This window comes from Silene latifolia, chromosome 9 (genome assembly GCF_048544455.1).
Source record: "Silene latifolia isolate original U9 population chromosome 9, ASM4854445v1, whole genome shotgun sequence".
NCBI lineage: Eukaryota > Viridiplantae > Streptophyta > Magnoliopsida > Caryophyllales > Caryophyllaceae > Silene > Silene latifolia.
The window spans coordinates 187,006,379-187,016,006 of NC_133534.1; positions in this window are offsets into that span (position 1 = coordinate 187,006,379).

Below are 9,628 nucleotides of genomic sequence, written 5' to 3' on the forward strand. Positions count from 1 at the left end.
ACCCAAGAGGAAGCTTACATGGCTATGCAAACCTCAAATACCACAAATCACAACCAACAAAACATTGGTTAGAACAAATGCAAAATCCAAATTTGCGAAAGGGACAATACACCCACTTGTATCACTAGGTGGCTCGCGCCTAAAGCAGGTGTCTGCTTAGCCTCTAAGCAAACACAACCGACCTACCACCCCACATTTCTCTATAAATACTCACCATCACACACCATAATCTTCACGTGAGAGTCCGCCCCTTCACATCTCCTTTAAACTTCTATACTCGACTTCCTAAGTCACAAAATAGACACGTGTATTTTATGACCTACCGATCGTAAACACAAGCCTTACACATTTTGTTTGATACCGTTGCCGTGCATTCGACCGACCCATTTGACCAACTCAATTCATTAATCAACATGTTTTAATTAACATATTTTCAACTCATTTTCAAAACAAAATCCTTTTTTAAGGCACCTTTTTAAACTTCTTTGATCGCGATTAGTCACAACGAGAAAACCGTCTCTAAAGTCGTCTACTTCGCAAACATCAATACACGTAAGTTTGAGGGTGTAAACAACTTATTTATTTCATGTATCTACTGTTTTTACGAGTTTATGAGCATGAACAACGCATAACACGATTCAAATATAGGTTAGACGAGCCAAAACCGAGTTTTGGCCTGAGACAGGAGTTCCTTGCTATGCAGGGAGGCTTGCGCCTCTTGTAGGTGTCCAGGTCAGACTCATCCGTGTTTGTTCTCGTCTTTCCTCTTTATTTCATTTCTTATTTGTAATCGGTTTTTACAATTTTAATTCATTTTTATGACAAATGTTTTAACCATAAATCATAATCACCCTTGGTTCCTAATACCATGACGGTTTAATCCGTGTCTCGGTGATATTAATTGGTTAATTACATTTTAAAGGAAATTCTTTTCTTTTATTTACCATTCCAATTCATTTTTATGACAAATATTTTGACCATTAGAAAAATCATCCTTGGTTCCTTATACCATGACGGTTTATTCCGTGACTCGATGATATTATTGGTTAAGTACATTTTAATGGGTATTTTAACACCCTTTTCTTTTATTTACCATTTTTCTCATTTATTTACATTTGCAAACATATTAGTCATAATTCATAATCATCCTTGGTTCTTTATACCATGTCGGTTTAATATGAGTACGATGATTAACTTGACTAATTACAAAGAAATGAAATTAACATGATTAGTTCAAATCAAATATTTTACATTTTTGTTTGTAAACTATACTTTTCAAACATGCAAATTCGACAACGAATGTTACTAACACAATAGTAATTATTCCGAGTAATGCAAACAACATTTTCAAATCTTTCATCATAAATACAGTTTTAAATAACCTTTTCAAGAACCAGGAGACGTCCCCTTAGGTCGGCTCATGGCTCGCGCCCTAAGCGGCCGTCTGTTTTTATCTTTCAAAACCAGGGCAGAGCCCTTTAACTCGCCAATAGGCTCGCGCCTTAACGGGGCTGTCTGGCACTATTCTGTCCCATTTCGGTACTTGTCTAGGACGATCCCGATTACGGTTTATCCAAATACGTGACGGATCAGATTGACAAGTTTACGTTTTTTTACACTTTGTCATTTGACACCCTTTTTCAATAAATGGATCGTGTTAAGCATCATAACCCAAACTTGGTAAATGGATGTTTAATTTCCGTTTTCACATGCAAATCTATCTAAATCCAACTTGACATCTTATGCTTGATACTTGGATTTACAAACCGACTTAGAAATCTCACATGTTAGGTTAAAACTTTTGGATGTGCATTCATGCATTTACACCGTTTTATCAACTTTTGCACTTAAACAACCACGATCGATCAGTAGAGGCCGCTAACGCGGGCGGTATTGGGTGTCCGATTAAAGGGCTTCCCAATACGTACCCTCACCCCTTACTCAGAACCTTTGGATAGTGGATGGCCTTATCCAGGGCGTACGAGAGTCATTTTAAGCATAGAATGCTAAAAGGGGGACGAGTCCTTATATTTAGTACCTATGTCAAACACCGCTTTTTGCCTTGATTGAACTAGGTATAAGGTGGATTCGAACGGGTTCCAAGCATCCCACAAATGCTTGGTGGCGACTCCGAACATTCTCTGCATCGTTTCGAGACCATTACCGAGATGAAACCGACCGATCTAAAACGATCCGGTCGAAAGCATTTTTACGCCGCCGAGCGTGGCTTTCAAAAGACCGCTGCATGTCCACAGTTTGGCTTGGCGTGCAGGTGGCCCGTGACCGCAGATCGGTAGGTGGCCCAAATCCACAGACCGGCATGGGGCCCATGTCCACACTACTCCTTCTGTCCCACAGCCTGTCCTGCCGGTTAAATTTGTTCTCCCTACTCCCTTTGTGGCGCCCGAGGTCATGGACCAAGGGCGTCGTGATTTTCTTCTTCTTGAGATGTGTACCAGGGTAGCTCGTATAGAGCGGTATCAGGCACTTGCCTTGTTCCCTCTATACGAGAATCATATGATGAGGAGACGTCCCATTCCTGAGGGCTGGCCACACCCTTCTTTTTACCGGTACCCGGCGGAGGGGTACCCACAGCCTGAGAGTGAGGAGGACACAGCTGAGCGGGAGGAGATGGTACGAGCTGACCTCACTGCTGGAGGTCGACAGAGGAGAGGAGAGGAGGAGAGTGACCCCGACTTCGTGGTGGCTGACGAGGAGGAGGGGGCTGACGAGTAGCTGCTGGTCTACTCACTACCCCAGTTTTCTAGCTGGTTTGGGGAAGTTCGCTTATTTTGTAAGTATTTCCGCCTTATTTATTTTTCATCTGCATTTATTTATTTATTTCATTGATTCATTTATTGGTTGTTTTTATCCCGTTCCCCGTATATTCTGCTGGTGTATGGTGGAGGACAACGAGGGCGTTGTCCGTTTTGGTTTGGGGAGGGTATTGCATCCTTTGAGTCTGCATTTGCATTTATTTTTGCATCCACGTTTAATTTTTGCTTGCATCGTTATTTCAATTCCAAAAATATTATACAAAAATAGAAAATTCGAAAATTTCAAAAAAATTCAAAAATATCAAGTTTATTTATGCATATAGGTCGAGTCGGAACGGTAGATTCCTGTGATGATTTTGCACTGTAACTTGTCATTTCTACGAGTTAATGTTAAAATACAGCTGATCATATAGACTTGACCTGAAAAAATTGGAAAACTACTTTAAAATTTCTAAGTTTTTAGAGTCGTATAACTAGTGTCATCTATGACCAGTTCATATAGGAATTGAGAGTAGTATACTCCTTGCATAACATGTTCATCAATTTGCATTCTTATGAAATTCGATTGCTTTTTGCTTGCATACATTCGGGTTTGTGGTCGATGTCACATGCAAGGAGGCGCTTGCAATTTTCCCTTTCTTTCTTTTTCACCCATTTAGCTCCACATTAGCCAAACTTAGCCTTTTGACCCATTAACTACACCCAAAGTAAGCTTACCTGTCAAGCTAGTTTAGTGTATTTTTGCGGTATGTTTTCCATTGATGCGAGTTGGTTTATTTTATCTTGTTTGGAGTTGGTATAAAATAAAAGAAAGGAGGATATGTTGAAATTGAAAGAGAAAAAGATTGAGATGAAAAATGAAAAAAAAAAAAAAAAAAAAAAAAAAAAAAAAAAAAAGAGAAAAGATGTGGGCAAGAAAATGAGAAAAGAATTAGAAAAAGAAAAAAAAAAGAGAGAAAGAAAAACGGACTTTGTAAAAAAGGGAAGTTTGTGACAGTCTTACTCCTATGCGTTACTTATATCTTTTTGATGAGTTGTTGTGTTTGGTTGAGTGAGTTTTTGTGCCAAAGAAGGGCGCTTGTGATTAATTTTATAATCGGTTGAGAATCGGATTTGCTTAGTATGGTTTTGTTTAGGTGCTAGCATGTTTATGTGTGTGGACAGCAGGGAGCCCACGGGGGCGCTTGGGAGGAAGAGAACAAGCGTTTGCATTTTTGTTGGAGTCGCCACCAATTTTTATGGGAAATTGAAACCGTTCGAATACCTCGTGCCATGTCAAGACACAAAGTAAAGACATGAACACCAAGCAATCGTTACCCTTAGCATTCTATGTCTAGAATGACTCTCGTGGATGCCAATGAACACAGATGTTCACAGAGATCTGGAGTAAGGGGTGAGGGTACGTATTAGGAAGCTCTTTTGATCGAACACCTAATCCTGCCCGCCTCGATATCGTCGGTTATATGCATGCAATGCAACATCCAAGTTTTAATCCGAACATGTGAAGATTAGGCTAAGTCGGTTAACACGTAATTAGCAAACAATTAATGTCGAAGTAGGAATTTAAGGTTCAATTACATGTGAAAACATACAAATGCGATAAATAATACAATAATAGAAATTTACAATAATTACATTGGATTAATTGATTCATGTCGAATATACCTTTAAAAGGATAATTTGAGAAAAAGAAACAAAAGAATAAAAGAATAAATTAACGAACAGATCAGTATGTGATAATACGATTAATAGTTAATTATACGTAAGCTAATTAAACTAGGTCAGGCAAAAACGGAGTTCAGAGACAGAAATCATCCTGGAACAGCGCGGAGATGCGCCCTCGGAAGAGGCGCGCAGCGATTTGCGTCTGTTCCAAGGGTGAGTTCTGGCTGTGAAGCCGGAACTGCAAATCGTTAATGTTAATCGGTGAATTTAAGGATTAATTAATATATTTACTCGGATGAAAGTGATTATCAGGTTATTTACATGTGATTAATGGTCATAAAAGCAACAAAACATGGATGAGACGGATGCAAACGAATTATTTATATGAACGAACGATTGATTAGTGACATGAGTGAATGAAATAAACTAAACATGATGGATTGATGACGAATTAATGATGAACATGCGATGCATATGACAATAAACAGATGGAAATATGTCAAAGGAGTGAATTACAGAAACTCAATATGAACAAATCGAATTTCTACAACCCGGATTGAATTTAATGACAAAAACCCGCAAATATCAGATTACAAGGGATTTAAGTCGAATTTAATGACGAATAAAACATGTAATGATGATGATAAATATACATGTGAGATGATAAGCTATTATGTCAAATAATTAACGGGAAACAAACGAAACAAATTTTGACGAACGAATTACAGAGGACTAAGGAAGAAGAAAGGAAGCAGGAACTGCGGCAGCCTCACGAAGAGGCGCAGCAGGAACTGCGCTCCTTCGAAGAGGCGCAGCAGTTGCTGCGTCCTTTCTCGACGGTTTGTCTTCTGGAAATCCGTAAAAAGAGGTTTTGAACACGGTTTTAGAAATCGGTTTTAACAAGGTGTTTTCGACATAAACCTTACATTAGTAATACAAAAATTAAATAACAATAAATAAAAGAGAGATTTACACCCTCAGACTTACATGTTTGACGAAACGAGATGAACTAAGTTATCAATTAGTGATGCTCGACTCGAATGTAGACGAAAGTGCCCTCGTAAGAGGAAAACGAATAAAGTTGATTATTGTGGAGTTGGTCAAGTTGGTCGGTCATGCAAACGAGGCTGGTACTCAGAAGGATCCGAGCTTACGTGGTCGAATGTTCAAGCACGTAGACGCCAAAAAGTAAGAACAAAGGTCTAGAATGCAAAGGGAGAAGAGAAGGGCGGACACTCGCGTGAGAAATATGAGGAGCGAAGGCTCCTATTTATACTAATCACGCGGAGGAATTATGGTAAGAGTAGGATACGAAAGGAAAGATCCGGAAACAACCGACTTAGGTTAAAACACGGAAACTTGGACAAAAAGAAAGCCCTGGGAAAAGGCGCAGCAGGTGCTGCATCCCTTGGAAGAGGCGCAGCACTTGCTGTGTCCTTTCCCGGGTAGGTTCCTCCTGCGCAAGAAAGCGCGTTTGACAGCCTGTCGTATTTTAGGCATAACTTTCTCTACAAGACTCGGATTAAGGTGATTTTGGTGGCGTTGGAAATCTAAGAAAGAGATCTAGAACTTTCTGTGAAATAGGCCTGACCCAAAAAAGTCGTTATCACCTCGTAAAATGGGCCTAAAGTTCGGGTTATCATTTTAGCTAAATGAAATGCACATTTTGTAATGTAAACTTTTAGTTTCGCCCAACGAAATGACATGTGACTCAAAATGAGATATAATCTCAACATTTTATGACATCCTAACATTAGGTAGACAAGCACATTGCTTTGACTCGAGATTTGACGGTTTATGAAATGAAGACGGTTTTTGACCCAGACTCCAAATGAACTCTAATTACTGTCAAAACAACCGTATCAGCGCGTAGATGACAACTAACAGGTAGACCTAAATGTTTGAGCGATCACTTGACGATAAACTTACGAACTGTCACAAATCGTTCCGTGTACCAAACATGCGGCCCAATCATCACCGGGTGGTTTGCGGGAGGTGCAGAAATGAGGTATCTACAGAGCCCCCACTTTGACTGAGGCTTGGACAAGGCGAAAGTCAAAGTATAGCCATCAGTTCAATCGAAGATTACAACCTGACGACTATGGCGACGCGAGGCGGCTCAAGGGGTCTGAGCCAAGGACCTGTCGTCGGGAACATTTTAGAGTCTGTCGACTATCGGGGAGGTTCGTTTAAAGTCCATTAGACTATGTAAAGAAGCTCGCCAGCCATAAGAAGAGACCATACCTGAGACTTCTTCCTCGAGATGCTTCCGGAGGTGCATAGGAGCTAAGGGTAAGCATAGGAGCTAAGGGTAAGCGTAGGAGCTAAGGGTAAGACCTAAAAGATATATAAGGATTGTGCTAGGGTGTGGGACCCTAAAGGAAAGCATCGTCGGGAAGGAGGTCAAATATAAGTTCAACTTAAGGGGTAACTAAGGCTCGAGTGTAAGAACTCTAAGGAAGTGTGATCCTAAAGAGAAAATGTGATCCTAAAGGAATATGATCCTAAAGGGTATAAGTATGTGAACTCTAGGGAGTTTGGTAACCTAAAAGAAGCTAGGTGTGTGAACCTAGGTATATGAACCTAAAAGGACGGCTGGTATGGGAACTTAAAGACGAGTGAACCTAAGAGGAATGGGATCCTAGGGTTAAGTTTAGGAACTGCTGGGTTACTAATTCTTATTTTAAACGCGTGCGCTTCAGCTTTCTGAGGTATGGGAACTCCAAAAGGATTTATGGGTTTATGAACCTAAGGACGTTGGTGTGGGGGCTTAAAGATTTATGAACCTAAAGGAAGCCATTTTGGGATCTAAGAATCTAGGGGTAAGAATCCTAACTTTGGGTTTACGAACCTAAGGAAGGAGGCGCTGGTTTGGGAACTTCTGGAGAACGACACCTTTGCCGAACTATGTGAGGAAACAAAAATGTCAAGGGTAGCAGGACGTAGGCGGGAACTGCTGGGGAAACTGCTTGGGTCGTCTTCAAACAAACTTCGATAAGTCTTGGGGTTAATGTTGATCTCCACGTATTGAGAGGGATGATTGTCTATCCGTGTACTCTCGTTGGGGAAACATAATCGAGAACTGATCTCCATATCTCGAGAGGGGCAATTGGCTGTCCGTGTACTCTCGCTGGGGGAACATAATAGAGGTGTGTCGAAACACCTGTCAAATAATATTCGCTCGTTGTGGCAAGTGAGGTCTTGATAAAGTACTGCTTCTGATACTTACCTGCATGGTTAGTAGCCACACAAGAATGCAATCTAATAAATGTATTACATGGACCTCGAATAAGGAAATACATAGGTTTTCAAAAGTTGTTTCTTTTTAAAAGTCGTTTAAAACTTGTTCAAAGAAGTTTGTCGTTTGTAATGCGTTATGCATATTCAATGGGCTTTAGACATAGGACTTGACATGACACAGATCTACTAGGATGCGACGCGAAATGTAGACTTATCTTTGACTGACGCGACACTAACTTAGGTTTGACACGACACAGGGATGACTTTGACATACTTTGCTTAAGTATGCGCAACCCCTATCCAAGTGTGGGTGACAATGCGTATCAGTTCCAAAGGTATAAGAATTCCAGGAATGATGAAGGCATATAAAGGCAAGGCATGAGCCATGGATCATCTGTCTTACTAGGACTTCTTTCACCACCGTTTGCTGTAAAAGAGACCCCTCTTGAGGCATGATAAATCGGCGAATTGATCTAAGATCTTTGTCATTGTCCGGACCGAGTACTAGCTAGACTTAGACGAATAAAGGAAGGGTGGCATCTCGGAAGAGAAGCCCCCAGGATGAGAAGATGACTCTGGACTTTGGTAAAAAAGAGGCTGGGCGACAATAAGAAGCCCCCAGTATAGAGGTGTTGGTTGTGGAATGGATGTTAATTGAGGTTGGAAGGTTGAAATAGAGGTTGAAAGTTGATGGTTGAGGTGGTTGTGTCCATGAGGACTGCCTACGTATTCACGTGAAGTGAAATCAAACCAGATCGTAGTTCTGAGGTTTGGTTAATTTTGTTTGGGTGTTGTGGTTGTATCCTTTTTGTGTAAGAAAGGTCTGCCTACGTATCCATCTGAAAAGGTGAAATCAGACCATGGTCGTAGTTCAAGTGTGTGCCTAAGCTTATGTTGTTAGTACCTTAAAGTGGATGGGTCAGGAGAGTATATTCCTTTGGTGACTCGAAGAATCGATTTGAGATAATTCCCACTGATCATAGACCAAAGAGGTATAATTAAGTTTGTAAAAATTTCCTTGTCGTGTGAGCACATTTAGTGGACCCTAAGGATGATATGGGTATGTCCCGTTCTGGTAGCAAAGTATTTGAAGACTCCGTGTATGGGTCAAGGTGAAACTTGATTGGATATTTGGAATGTGGAGCTTGGACATAAGAGGCTTTGATGAACAAATCTCTGGAGCTTGATTTTGTGGAGTTAAGGCTTCATGGGGTTATGGCTTGTAATGTGGCTTGGAAATGGATTCTCTTGGCTTGATGTAGCCTGAGCACATAAAGGTGGGTTAAATGACGTGGGATCAAGTTTCCATGTCTTGGCCCTAAAGGATAGGTATACTTGACGAGCTCGAGAGGATTCTTAAAATTCCTAACTATCTCCCCGTAACGGTCTCGAGAAGGACTTAGGGTGTGTGATGTGTGAAAGGCTAAGTGAGGGTGCTAGATGACCATCTTCATTGACGTCTTGATTCTATATAGACTTCAGCAGTATTCCGTTTAGCATCTGATTTCAGGCTTGTTCTTGATTCAGATTCAGATTCTTGGTCTAAAATATATCTCGGATTCTTGCTCAGATTTTTTATTCAGGTTTTTGAAGATAACTTTAACTTTGGATATTGACTTTGACTTGCTTGATTGAACCTTCTTATTTCAACTCTTTCGTCTTGGATATTGATCTTGGTCATTTCTCTTGAATGAGCCTTTGTCTTTGATCATGGCTCATATCGTCTTGGATGGACTTGCTACCATGGATTTGGGTCAGACTAGCACCTTTGGTGTGAAATGGGTTGGTTTTTAGTAACAGGGGTTGTTTATTGTGGGGAATGGGCTTGCCTTCCGTCATGGATTGTCAACAAGGGAGATAGTCTGGATTCGTCCTAGAATCTCTTGAGATAGGCTCGTCCTAAATTGGGGTATATTGTGGTTTCTATTGCCAGACATGGAATAGGT